Here is a 13,285-nt window from a genome sequence, read left to right as displayed (position 1 = left end):
ATGCTTTGTTTACTCTAAATTTAAACTTTCCAAGTCATGGGGCTTCCATCATCGCCACTAAGACCCTGCTTGACAGTGTAATGGTTTGCTCTCAGGGACTTTTTTCCACYTTGTGTTTTAAGCTTTCCCTTTCTCTAATCCCATGACTTTTGGTTATGCACCCTTTTGTATTTCTTCAGCTTAGACCTCCTCTCCCTTTGAAGTTGACCCTGCATACATATTAAGYTTCCTACTGTTAGGAAATGTAGGTAATGTTAATTAAGTGATATTTGTAATGCAGCTTTTATCAGGTCATTCTGTTTGGTGAACATGCTCCTGTTCTTTGTGAATTTTCTGGGCTCTTTCAAAGCCCTGCCAGAGGAGCACTGGTGAATCCTGCTGGTGTTTTAGCATCCCAGCCYGCAGCTCTCTGCTCTACTGTCCTGCTGCCATTTACTACTCCCATAGCAGGGCTGGTGTCAGGGAGTGCATGCCCAATTTTCAGCTATTTATTTCATCGTCTGGTATCTTTATGTGAATCACAAGACATGTGGGCATGGTTCCCTCCTGCTGACTCTGCTGTGAGAACCAGTAAGGAGCAAGGTCCRTGGGGGAATGATAAGAGATAGCTAGTAGAGCACCAAAACCTGCTATAGATCAGGATTCAGGGCCTTTGATCTCTTCTTCAAGTGATGCACAGATGGAATGCAGTAATTTGGGCAAAGCTGAACTACTTTCCAGTGGAGCAGACTGGGAAGGTGGCTTGGTGAAGCCATAGGCAGGTAACCTGTACCTCATCAGCATGGATTGCACTTCCTCATGTAGTCTGTGCTTCCCTGTTCTTGATTCTTGGAAAATCTTTTTGCTCCATGGATGTCAGTAAYTTGCATGAATGAATAGAGATGAATGTTTACTCTTCAGAAACAGGACCTGTAAGTAAGTTTTCACCTTGAAAGCACTAAATTTATTGCATGTTTTAAAGTATTACCAGTGTTCAAGGGTACATAAAAGAGTATCMAAATTCAAATGAAAGGTGACATGAAGCCATTCTGAATGCACTGTGGTGTAGGGAGAGTTCCTAATGCCTTGTTTGTTGTATTTTCGTCTTACCATAGCAAAAACTGTGCAGATGCACCAATACAATTGTTGRTGTAACTCCACCATAATGGCTGTGCCTGGACTGAATTTGACCTAAAAAGGCTTAAAATTACTGGTATCTTCTTGCATAAAATGCTTAGTACAAATCTCTGTCCATCTTCATTTGACTGCACACAGCTCTGACACATTCATGCAGCTCGCTCTGTGAGTTACTCTCCTCAGCAACACACAATTTGGGCAATTATTTAGCAGGGCTCCTCTGTGTAATTTCATGCATGACTGATATGCCCCGCAGCCATCCTTATGCTCCTTTGAAGATGGAGGCTGTACAGGAGCAGCCCCATGGCAAAGCCCTCATCCCATTTGAGTTTCACCATTGGCTTCCGTGGGTCCAAAGTTTCACCCCAAGCGTGTTGAATCTATGAACTGCTCTGAGGGACCAAGAACTGAGATAAGTTTAATTGCCTTGGGTGTTAAGCTCAGTTGTGGTTTATTTTAAGCATGCAGGGGAAGCACTTCTTGAAGAGTGATTTGAAGAGACAGCCCAAAAACGAGTGCACCCTTGGGAATGGCTGGGGATGGCCTCCTCGCAGAGCCCACATCCAGCTCCAGAGTTAAAAGGTTGTTATCTAATGAGCACAAGCAATTACTTAGCTAATGAGCACAACAAAATGAGCACGAGAAATGTGTTTCATCTGCAGTGGCCACTGGAAAGACATGATTTTGAGCTTGAGGCTGCCCTTGCTTTGAGACCCGGGTCATCACAGGGAGATTAATCCAGGGCATAAATCACAGGGGTTAGATTAGTGTTTGTTTTACTTGAATTCACATTTCTTGCTCTCTTACCTCCTCTAAATCTTGCAGCTTCTTAGCTCAGTCATGAACCAGGGAATGGAATGAGTTTAAACTGCCACAACTTCCCTCCTGAGCACTGGCTGTCAGCCCTCAGGCCTGATTTACCACTGTAACGCAATTATAAAGTGGCACTGTGCAATTAATGTGTCTTGCCTCCCCTTTCATGCCAGACAGGAATTCCTCCTCCACCTTCTTCAGTTGGAGTGATTTTTGTAACAAAATCTCATCKGAGGTGACTTTATTTGGCTTTAGTCAGGGGTCTACCAGACTTGGGGACACAAGGAGCTGATTGTACATCCTGATTAGGGACAGTGCTGTGCCTGCTGCTGTTCCTGTGCAAGTCCAGATTGTTTGTGGGCCTCTTTTKGTTTGGCTTTTGGTTGTATTTTCCTGCCTTTACAGCTGACAGTGACAACTGGAACGACAAGGAAAACACAGAATGAATTGCCTGATTTTTTCCATCTATCGAGCAATAACTGTGTGAGCTCAAGACATTTTCCTACTACCCAAGTGAGCTCCCAGCCTTCCTGGTGTCAGTCTAGCACATCATCTGAAACAACATCTGACATCTGCCTGAGCTCTGGTACAGCCTAGATGTATGATTTTTKAGAGTAAAACCAGAAAACCAAGGTCTTGTCTTCTGGTAAACACCAGAACCCCGGATCTGCAGGGCACTGTACCTTTGGGGGATCATCTGGTCACACATGCTCTGCACAGTGTTTAAGATGCTGGTACATAGCACATACTGGTGAAAGCAGTGGGGAAGAAGATTTCTGTGCATGCAAGAATAGGTAAAAATCTCATGTGCAAGTTTCTAAGTTAACATTAAGGCTGGTGTAACAACTTTGTTTTTTATTTTTAATCAAGAAAATGCAGTCAACTACTGCTAATTTTCTTTGCATTTTTCCTGATGTGTTTCACTGAGGATTGAACATATTTTTTTTCACTTTACTCTTTATGGATAAATTTCATTATGCATAAGACATTACTCAAACAATGTGTAGGAAATCAGAAATCTTAATGATATTTTTTACATTTTCAGGAAAAATGTTGCCCATCGGGGCAATAACCCTAAAATAAAGTTATGTGAATGAAAAGGAAATGTCGATTTCTTTCCGCCCCATGAAGATTCTCAGAATGATGGCTATTGTCAAATTAAGTTGAAACTGTAGCTAAACACTATAACAAATTAGTAAAAGGCATATTGAGCCCCAAGAACACTTCACTTATTTTCTGTGGTCTCACAATGGCAGAGATGACTTTTGCTCCTTAATTTAGTTACAAATTTCTCCCTAAGGCTTTTTTTTTTTTTCTTTTTTTGCTGCCCTGTTCTACCCTTTGCATACCACAGGAAGTAAATTCAGGAGGTTTCACTTATGTGGAACAGAAGGAATAAGCAAGAGCTGCCAAAAGTTAGAGCAGAGGCAAATGAAAGTGGCACTACCTGAAGGTTCATGGTTCTCTGAGGTCAGTGAGTTGTTGCCTTCACTCCTGGTGCTGAGCCTAAGGACATGAAAAAGTGCTGCTCAGGCATCTCAGCTGAGGTTTTCAAAGATGTTTCCTTGTTGGCCTCAGTCTCTGTTGAAGCCCAGGGAGATGTTCCAGCTGATTTTAATAGCACCCATTGCACAATGCTGAGGGCTCATGAAAAGCCCACCCATCCACTGTGAACAGATTTGTTGGCCAAAACYCCAAGTCTACTGCCTTTGAGGGGAGAAAGCTTCCCTAGTGGGGAAGGAAACATTTGGGGTGCTGCTTCTTTYCCTGTGCTCAATATTCTTAGTTCTATTTGGGTGTAAGTCCAGAACCAGAAAGTCCTTTCAGGTGCACAATGCTTTGGAGAATTTGTCTCCATATGTGTAACCTTCCAGAGTTTTTTCAGTTGTTCTTTGCTTTTTGAGATGAAAAGAGATATCTGTGCTGGATCCTCGCTTAAATTCCTTTGCAACTCACTGGATTTTGCATTAAATTAAATTTCACATGCTGAGTGAGCAGCCAAGCTTTATGAGCCTAGAGGAAAGAATATGCTGTTTCTATGCATTTTAACGTGACGGTCAAGCTGGGGCTAATGCTCCCAGGCACCTCCTTCAGYGTTCACCTTTCAGCCTTTCCATCTTAAACCCAGTATTTTTAAACAAGATGCCTGCATTTTATTACCTTTGTAAGTGGAAAACAACAACATATGTTCTCTGCCCGCTAGAAAAGGCCTGGATTGTTTTGGTTTGAACTTTAAAATAAAGGTCAGACTTGAGGCAGGCATGAATTCTTGCATGTGTCAGCCCAAAAGGTGAAAGCTTTAGGAAGTTATGAGCAACCGCAAATGAGGCAGCTTCAAATTGCACTTGAAACTGGAACAGCTGTTGTTCAGAGCGTGACATTCAGAGTTATAAAGCTAAATATTCTATATATTACATTCAGGGAAAACTCAAAAATAGAAAGTAGTSAGTGAAGCAGAGAGAAAATTAGTTTGGGTGGCACATGGTAGAGCAGGAACAGCCTTTATATTAATGGCACAGGGAGAAGATTGTGGGAAAGCCCAAATATCGAGGTGGGTGTAAGAAAAGTGAACAGAGAGGAGACAAAAGAGACCAGGGGAGTCTAGGGGAATTTCTGAGGAAGGAATTTCCTTGCAAGTGAAAATTAATTGTTTTGGGGCTGGAATTCACAGCTCTGTRTCGCAGGGACTTAACGAGGCTGGTGGATTACCTCGCTCTGTGGTCTCAAAATGCTCTGACAGGTTCATGTGTGTCAGGCAAACATTATGGTAATTTTAGTGCTTTAGGGGCCCTACACGAGTACATAAATACCACCTAAGCCATCCAGCTGAATTTAAAACTTAATTACTGCCCCACTTAATAATATTCTCCCCCCCACCACTGCTTTAGAGGATCATAGGGTTAAAAGAAATCATTAATCTTTCTTAATGAAGCTATTTTCTAGCAGGAGACAGAATGTCTTGCCCCTGTGGATTCTGAGATGGAGTTTTTCGTGAAAGTTATGAATGGGGGAGTGAGGAATGAGCGCTGGAGAAAAAGCAGAAAAGGGAGTAAGACCCAAAATGCCAGGGGTGAGAGAACCCTCTGACTCACAGCCCCTTCCTGAGTTTAGCTAAAAGAATGCAATAATCATGGGGAGCAGGAATGAACCCTATTAAAAACTGACTAAGTTGGCTGTGTAATAGTGTTCCCACCACAACTACTAATTATTGGAATACCAGCAATTTATATATATATTCACACCAGCTTTTATATAACTGMAAAAAGAGCTCTCTTTAAATTGTGCATCTCCAGAAAAATCTGAAGCCGATTAGTAGCGGAGTATGAGGTTTGAGTCTTCACTTTTAACTGTTAAGGTGGATCCATGTCCTCAAAGCTGCTTTTTTTCTGGGATTCATGTATCATGATTAAATTGCATGCAAATGTTTGAAAATCTCTGTGATCATCCCAGTGCAAATCCTTCCTTTTGCACCCAGGCAAGGGGTTGAAAATTTTCTCCTAAAAACAGTGCAAGGAGCACTGAGCCTACAGCTYCTCTGGTCCCCACCACATTGAGCACCATCACCGACCTCATGCCAGGGCTGCTTGTGAAGGCGAGGATGGCCTTGCCTTTGGCCAGTTTGTCTCTGTTAGGCATTCCCTTTAGCGGGGACACTGAAATGCTTTTGTTTCTCTGTTTCTTGCACACATCCCTGGCTGCAGAAGATGCTGGATGAGTGCCAGGACAGGCGGAGCTGCCAGTTCCTCGTCAACAGCCGGCTGTTCGGGACGGATCCRTGCCCCGGGACCGGCAAATACCTCCTCGTGTGGTACAAGTGCAGGCCGAGTAAGTATCTCACCCTCCAAACTGTTTGCTCTGTTGGCACCAAAGCATTTTCCTATTTCTTACTCACCAGAGAGGCTTTCTAGGAGTTCTCATTGCCTTCCACCTGTATTTTCCTGTATTATTTTTGTATCCTCCTGTCCTGGTGGGGTAGCGGGATGTCCTTGTAGGGTCAAAGCCTTCCTTCAGAGCTGGGTGCCTCAGGTGGGCCCTGGGGATGGTGGTGTGAGGGGAGCCAAAATGATCCCTAAATCAGGCTCACCTGAAACAGAGGCCTGACAAACTTAACAGAATGAGAATAGACAACTTTAATACAGGCCTAACAGGCYTACTGRTACWTAAGAGCAGACAAAAGCCTTCTGAGGYTACACCCAAAATGGACATCGAGTCATGAGATCTTCACCTTTTATAAGTTCTGTCTTATTAACATATTAGGCCTCAATCCCCCCAGTTATATCTTCAGGTATGATGTCAACCACCCTAAACTTGCTCCACCCCASCTTGTTATTGTTTACATAYTTTGGGACTCTGAGCCAGCAAGGTGTCCTTGGATTCAGGCTCAGAGAGGATTTTTTTGTCTAAAGATGGGAGAATGGTAGTTTTTAGTGCTATAATAGAGAAGTATAAGAATACGAATCCATGAAATGTAGAAACTAAAATCCTAAGGCATCATCACCTGCCCACACCATGCCATAAACCAGCTTTTAATTGCTCCCAGCTCAGGCTGGGAAATGTTAACCTGTGTTTGCATGATCTCATGAACTGTTTTTAAATTAAATGGGGCTGGATACTGGGAGTCATGAGTGCTGTAGAGGACGGAGCCCTCAGCCGCTTTGGCTCAGATCAACCAATGCCCTCTTGGCCAATTCCTGGCCCCAGCAGGGGAGTCAGCACAGCCTAGACACCATTCTCCATCAGAGCTTTGGAAGCAGACACATTATTTTGGAGATGGATCGTGTTTGATTGTGGACAAACTGTGCCAGTTGATGTCAGCTGGAGAACAAGACCTGTTTCTGTTTGAGCACAAAGCTGATGAGGAACATCTGAAGGAGCTGGGGGTRTTTAGCCTGGAGGAAAGGAGGCTCAGGGGGGATTTTATCACTCTCTACAATCACCTGAAAGGAGGTTGTAGCAAGGTGGGGTTTGRTCTCTTTTCCCAAGTAACAAATGGAATGAAAAAGGGAATGGCCTCAGGTTGCACTAGGGGATGTTTGTATAGGATCTAAAAATTGGGAAAATCTCTTTACTGRAAGGGTGGTCAAGCATTGGAATAGGTTGCCCCGTTCCATCTTTCCAAGGGAGGTGGAATTGCTGTGATTGGAAGTGTTCAAAAATGTGTGGATATGGTGCTTAGGGACATGGCTCAGCAGTGGACTTGGCAGTCGTGGGTTAATGGACTCTGTGACCTCAGAGGTCTTTTCCAACCCTAATGATTCTATGAATGAAATGGACGTGGCARTTAGTCTGGACACAGTGTTTCAGACCAGCCTCAAGTTTTTTAGATGACTTTTTAGCATGGTCCCAGCATCACATCATCATTACTTTTGGGGAAGAAACAGTAAAAGAAAAGTTTGCACGGGGGAGGAAAACACACCTGACTTCAGGAAAGGCTTGAAACAAAAGCAGAAATATTCAGACTCTGCCAACAGCAGAACAGAAGCAGACTTTTTGCCCCAGCAGGCAGAGACCTGTGCTAATAAAGGGAACTGGCCAGATCTGTGAGGAATTCAAATCAGAAGTAGGTAATGAAGCACCTGCATTTGTTGTGGGATTTTCACGAGTGATCACCTAATCCCTTGTTAGGTGAGAAATGCATCTCTCAGAGAGCGGTGATTAGCCGGGTGTTCTGACAAGTCCTCCTGAACAAGCAGGGTTTGTATCAAAGCTCCCCTGAAAAATCTGACTATTGAGGCCTGTGCTGAACTTCTGAAGGTACTTCAGGACCCATCTGTGCATAAATATTTATGGCTYGGTGCTCTTTGCTAATTACAGAAATGGTAGAAGGAGTTTGTCAGTGTGTAGGGTAGGTGATTTTCCTGAAAAAAGCAGGGGAAGCTGCTTGAAAACATTTGCCCAAGACATTTTTCAGACAGCTCCAATTTTGCAGCGGGAAACAGGGTAATCTGACAGAAATTATTGTTTCTTAAGTGATTGGGAAAACCTTTAATTAGAACCCACTTGATTCATAGCAGTGTTTAAAGTATGWGAATATTAACTTTGCCCAGAGATACCAGGTCATGGTCAGACTTTCCCTGATGATTCAACATATTAATTTTGGGTCTCACAGGCAGTATCTAGTGCTGTTGTGAGTTCAGTAAGCCTTTCCACCTTTCTGTGGGCAGAAGGCCAATGAGGGCATTGAGGAATGATGGATCCACAGAATGCAAAATACAGGTCCGTGAGAAATTTCGGTCGGCTTTTTGGGTTATTTACTATCTGAGTATTGTTTACGAGTTGTAAGTGAATATCTGCTTAAGAGTTGAAGCCCAAAACTATGAAGTGCTCCTATGAAGTGTTCCTATGAAATGCCCTTTTCCAGAGAATCTGAGCAGGCACAGTGGTAATCAAAGAGCATCAGAGAGTCCTTGGCAAGAGCTCACTGCCTGGCACAGGGCTCGACCCATAACTTTATCAAAAGAAAAATACAACTTTATGGGTCCTGTTTCTGAATTTGTCTTTCTTAACAGCAGTTGTGACAGAAATATATTAATAAGAAGCCATTTAAGGTCTGAATTGTCTTGGATTGATAGGGATATATATTTATTTTTGTTGCTTATTGAGGGATCATATCACTGGAGTAGGTGTTTTGGTTAAGCACCTACCTAGGTAAATTTTTCATATCCAGATGTTAGAGGCACTTTGGGAAGTGGCCTGCAGAGTTTGGACAGGACATCTTTAGTATAAAATAAGGATGGCCAAGCCCTCCCACTGTCAGAGTGATGCTGGAGCCTCAAAAGGCCCCTGAACAGAGTAGTTAYCTAAAGAGAAAGACTTCCTTGAAAAAAAGCAAAACTGAAGTTAGTGGCATTTGCTTGTACCTTTGCTGAAGAATAACGAGCTGGTGCAGTCATCCCCTCGAGCCACTGTCACTGCAGTTATGTCTCCCTGACATTCCCCTGCGTTTGAAATCGAGTGCTTTCGATGCTCGCTTGCTGCATGGGGTTCATGCACAAGGCAAGGTGCTATTTTGGTTTCTCGTGGGCAGAATTTCAAGGAGATGGGGGACAGTAAATCATGCTGAAACTSAAAGACAAAGATTTTTCAGATGGTGGGGCTCTGGGGAGCAGGGCAGTGAGGGGATGTCTGCTGTACTAATCCCTCAGAGACTGCTTTCTGTGGAAGCAGGGAAAAGTTGTACAGAGGTGTTGTGGCTCACCTCCACTRGGAATTAAAAGAAATAGTTTAGAGAAGTGCATGCTTAAGTAGAAGCAGTGAGAAATGAATTTGCTTCTGTGTTTTTTGGGAATTCTTTTGCTATTCATGGTCCCTTCTGATCCAACTGATGGATCTGAGATCTAATGGACACTCATCTTGCATGAGGGGCTGAGATACGTGAATGGAACTGCTTTTAAGTGTCAGGAGTTTGGCAGTCCTGCCTATTCTCTGTGCCTGTAAATAAATAAATACACAATGTGTGCCTGCTTTTAAGTTTAAGATGTAGGATGTTTAAGGAGATCAGAAATTATCAATAAAATGCTCTATTCTGTTTCTGTCTGGGGCAAGGGAGATTTACTGCTGTATGATTTGAGGGCCAAGGTTCATCAAACTGGATAGAGGCTTAGATTTTGTTTTTAGTTGACATGATGATGTTTGATCAAAGTTTGGACTCTATGATCTTGCCCTCTTCCAACTTTGATGATTCTGTGCTCTATTTTTTTTTTTCTATACCACGTCTGCCTTGGTTTCTAACATGCTCCACACTTTTGAGGGATGTTCAAAGGCAGGTCTCAGCAGAGCATGGCTTGTGCTTCTAAACTTGGAGGTGCCCCTGCAAATCCTTCTGCTCAGCAGCCTCAGCAGAGCCCCTGCAGGGTCCCTGCAGCTCAAGGTCGGGATGTGTTGCTGCAGCACTGGAGCATGGAGTTATTCTCTCCTCATGTAGATGTAGTTTGGCATTTAGCACTGGCCAGAGGTGGTTTCCAGCGGGAAGTTTGGAAATGGCCACTCTGTTTTAGAACCTAAAAAAGTTGATGGGACTGGTGGTCCCATGCCAGTGGGTCTCAGTACCAGGGAATGGGTACCTTCAATTTATCAGGGCCAATACCCTGAGATCCACATCCAAAGCACATTGAAGCCTAGGATCAGACCCTGAATACACAGAGGACTTCAATCTCCAGGGTACCTTTCAGGATCATTAAAAAATGGCACATAAATCCAATTATTTCCCAGGTAACATGCTGATTTGATTTAGACCCATTAAATGTAATTACTGGGTAGGCTGTAGGAACAGATAATTAGAGAGAATTGACATACTATTTAATTGGTCTAACATGAATTCCCTCTAACTGGAATTTGGATTCACCAATATTATTCAAACCATTCAGTATTTGTTCATCCCCCTCACTTCAGAGACAGAGAACCGTGTAAGATCACGTGTTATTGTAAGCTAGGAAATATTTGCTCTGTTTGCCAGACTTTCTGGACAGGCTGTGTGATCTAATCCTGGCTGGGAACAGGCTCTGTGGGGCTGCCCAAGTCATGCTGAAGAAATAACTTCACCTCTCTGCATCCCAGCAATAGCATTGCAGCTGATTTTACTGGGGTTGGTCTCTGCTCTGGGCTGTTGCACCAGCTGGAATCCATCTGCCCCTGCACAGCAGCTCTTTGCCCATTGTGCCTTTTTGGTTGTTTGGTTATTTTTTTTGGCTTGCTGTTTCAAAAGTGTCGTGCTCCTGGACAAAATGGGCACATAAATGTTTGCCCTGCTCTGCAGAAGGGATATTTAGGATGAGAAGTGTTGTCTGAGGGGCCATTTGCTGGCAGTGGTCTCGAGAGAGGAGAGGGCTCCTACCCTATTTATTTGTCTTACTCCATGAGACCCCCACCCTCCCAGAGAAAATGCCTTTCTCTTGTGTCCTCTTTGCCATTTGTCCTGGTTCCTCCTCAGCTCTGAGAGCCTCTGCAGCTTCCCAATATACTATAGTTAAATATAGATTTTTTTCCTCTTTTCTCTTGGGCAGTTACTGTTTTAGCTTACGACTTCAAGGACTCTGGGAGGGATAACCTTCATCCAACGTTTTTCAAAAATTTTTATTATTTTTGTTTCATTTTAAAATGCTGAGTGAAGCAGCTGGATGTGATATTTGAAAGATGGTGGGTATGAAGCCCCCCTGTACTAATAATCCCAGTAATGTAACAAAGTGTAAATCCAAACTTTGCTGCTCTACCTTCTATTCGCAAATGTAAGCCTGAAGCCTTTGAAGTTTCAGAAAGCCTGGATTGGGACCTGGGCTCCAATTGCAGCTCAAATCCCTCTGTAACAATACAAAAACATATCTGGGAAAGGCAAATGTATCTGGGAAGGAAACTTACATTTGTCGACAAAGAGTGAAGTGCCAAAATTTTGTGAGGGGTTAGAAGGGGGAAAGTGGGTGAGAGAGGGTACTTTGTTCTGGTTTACAACCTGTAACTCTGATTTATGGAAAAACCTTTGGGCTGAGAATCGACTGGACACATTTTGAAGACAACAGTCTTTCATTCTCTTCACCACAGATTTGATAAAAAGGAARAAAAAAATGTAAGAAGCCTTGTTAATTCTTGTGAAAAGTCAATGATTTTTTTTTTAAACATGGGATACCCAGTATCCTTACCAAACTCTTACTCAGATAACTTTATTTTTCTTAACAGCCCCACACAGTTTTAATTAGAAAGCTACTGAATTTAAAAATCAGTTAGGAATTTATTCCAATTAGATCACCATCTGATAAACGTCATTTTAAAATTTATGTTCACTATCATACAGTRATAGAACTGCTCTGCTATGTCCCAGGAGCGTTTGCCTTTTGGTGAGTGTAATTTTTTTGCCAGGGGTACTTCAAAATGTGTGCAATCAGCAGAATACAATTATAAAAATTAGTGTTGTCAGAGCTGTTCCAGCTATCAAAGTACAATGAAGAGTCCTGCTCTGTGTTGGATTTCATGTCTCTTGGTGAATTGGTCTGGTCTGGTCATCAGATTTCATCTGAACTGGCTGAAAAGAATCAAAAGGAGATTTTGGAAGGACCACCTAGGCTTGCAGTGAGTGCCTCTTGTTCAATTTTTAATTTCCCTACAACCCATTTCTTCAGTATTGAATCTTGTGTGTGCTCTGCCGTTGGCTTTGCTTGGCTGAGGATTGCACCTTTTCTGTTAAATTCAGCGAACATGGCCTGAAAAGCTTCATCTCATCACACATCCTCAAGGCTTTCATTCCCTAGACAGGATCTGAAAAAAGCTGTGAGCAAGAGCAGAGGGCTATAGAAAATACAGAGGTTTTGTAGGAGTTTCAGATGAGACCAAAGAGGGACTTAAATGTATTCCTGGTCGCTTTAATGCTGGTGATTGATTTTAGTGCTGCGATAGATTGGTAATTCAGCACTCATCAACCCTTTCAGAAAAGCATTAATCTCCTTCATCAGACAGGTTTATTGGTGGCAAGAGAWGTTCACTGCATTGTTTGCTGCGTTGCTTTTTGGTGGGCCAGGCTTTCCAAAGCAGAGTCAGGGATGTTGAATGGATACATCCCCTGGCCCAGCCGCCGAGGCAACAGAACGAGCCTTTTGCCTCCTGATTATCCGAATTATTTCAAAACTGTTAAGGTGGTGCAGGGAGTGGAAATTTATAAGGGCAATAAAACCTCAGGCAGCAACCGCTGTGGTGATGAAAAGGTGCAAATAAAGGAACGTTGTAAATAACAGAGGATGGATTTATCAGCCACAATCAGGGCCAGAGAAATGCTAATGCTAATGATTAATACCGTTTTAAGCTGTTGATGCACTGAGTTTTTCAGGAGCTGTCAGATAGCCCTATCTCTGTAGCACACTGATCACTCAGCTGCCAGGARGAGGATTAAGAGGAACGTGTGATTCCATTGTCAGCAAATGCAGAGATTGTTGTCAGTTTAATTACAAATATGATTGCAATGTTAATACAATATATTAACTTATATAAGAAATAGAAATATGATATTATCACTAATGTAATATTACACTATTTTTATTATAATCATGATTTCTTGCCCCTACAGAGAAGGAAACTGCTGCTGGACCTTGGAGASTTAAAAAAAATAAAAATAAAAAAATAATCCTGTGTTTTCTTTCAAACATGGTCAGTCAGCCCTGACTGACATAATAAGTCAGTGAAAACCATGGTGTTTCCTACTATGTAGATATAAGGATTCCCTTTGCTGGGTCAGGTCTCCAGTATCCAGATGTGAACCACTAAAAATGACAAATTCTGAAATTTGCATTAATTGTATAAATCCTGGATCTGTGACTTTTACAGATCCTCTTTGGCATTGTAATTTAATTTTTCTGTGGGGTCCTGTGAAAAAAAC

General features: G+C 42.6%; 1 protein-coding gene across 2 annotated transcripts in view; it reads left to right on the top strand.

Moving 5' to 3' along the window:
- Window positions 1–5,645: 5,645 nt before the first annotated feature.
- EVA1A (eva-1 homolog A, regulator of programmed cell death) overlaps window positions 5,646–13,285 on the top strand; it is a 132,367-nt gene continuing 124,727 nt past the window's right edge. For both annotated transcript variants that reach the window (XM_057390405.1, XM_057390404.1), the window contains exon 1: window positions 5,646–5,754. The gene's annotated coding sequence lies outside the window, so the exon portion shown is untranslated. The remainder of the gene's footprint in view (window positions 5,755–13,285) is intronic.

Source organism: Malurus melanocephalus, unplaced genomic scaffold (assembly GCF_030028575.1).
Source record: "Malurus melanocephalus ecotype Western Australia unplaced genomic scaffold, MMel_1.1 scaffold_26, whole genome shotgun sequence".
In the NCBI taxonomy this organism is placed as follows: domain Eukaryota; kingdom Metazoa; phylum Chordata; class Aves; order Passeriformes; family Maluridae; genus Malurus; species Malurus melanocephalus.
The sequence above is the reverse complement of the archived record's forward strand: the minus strand, read 5'-3'. Positions and strand labels throughout refer to the sequence as shown.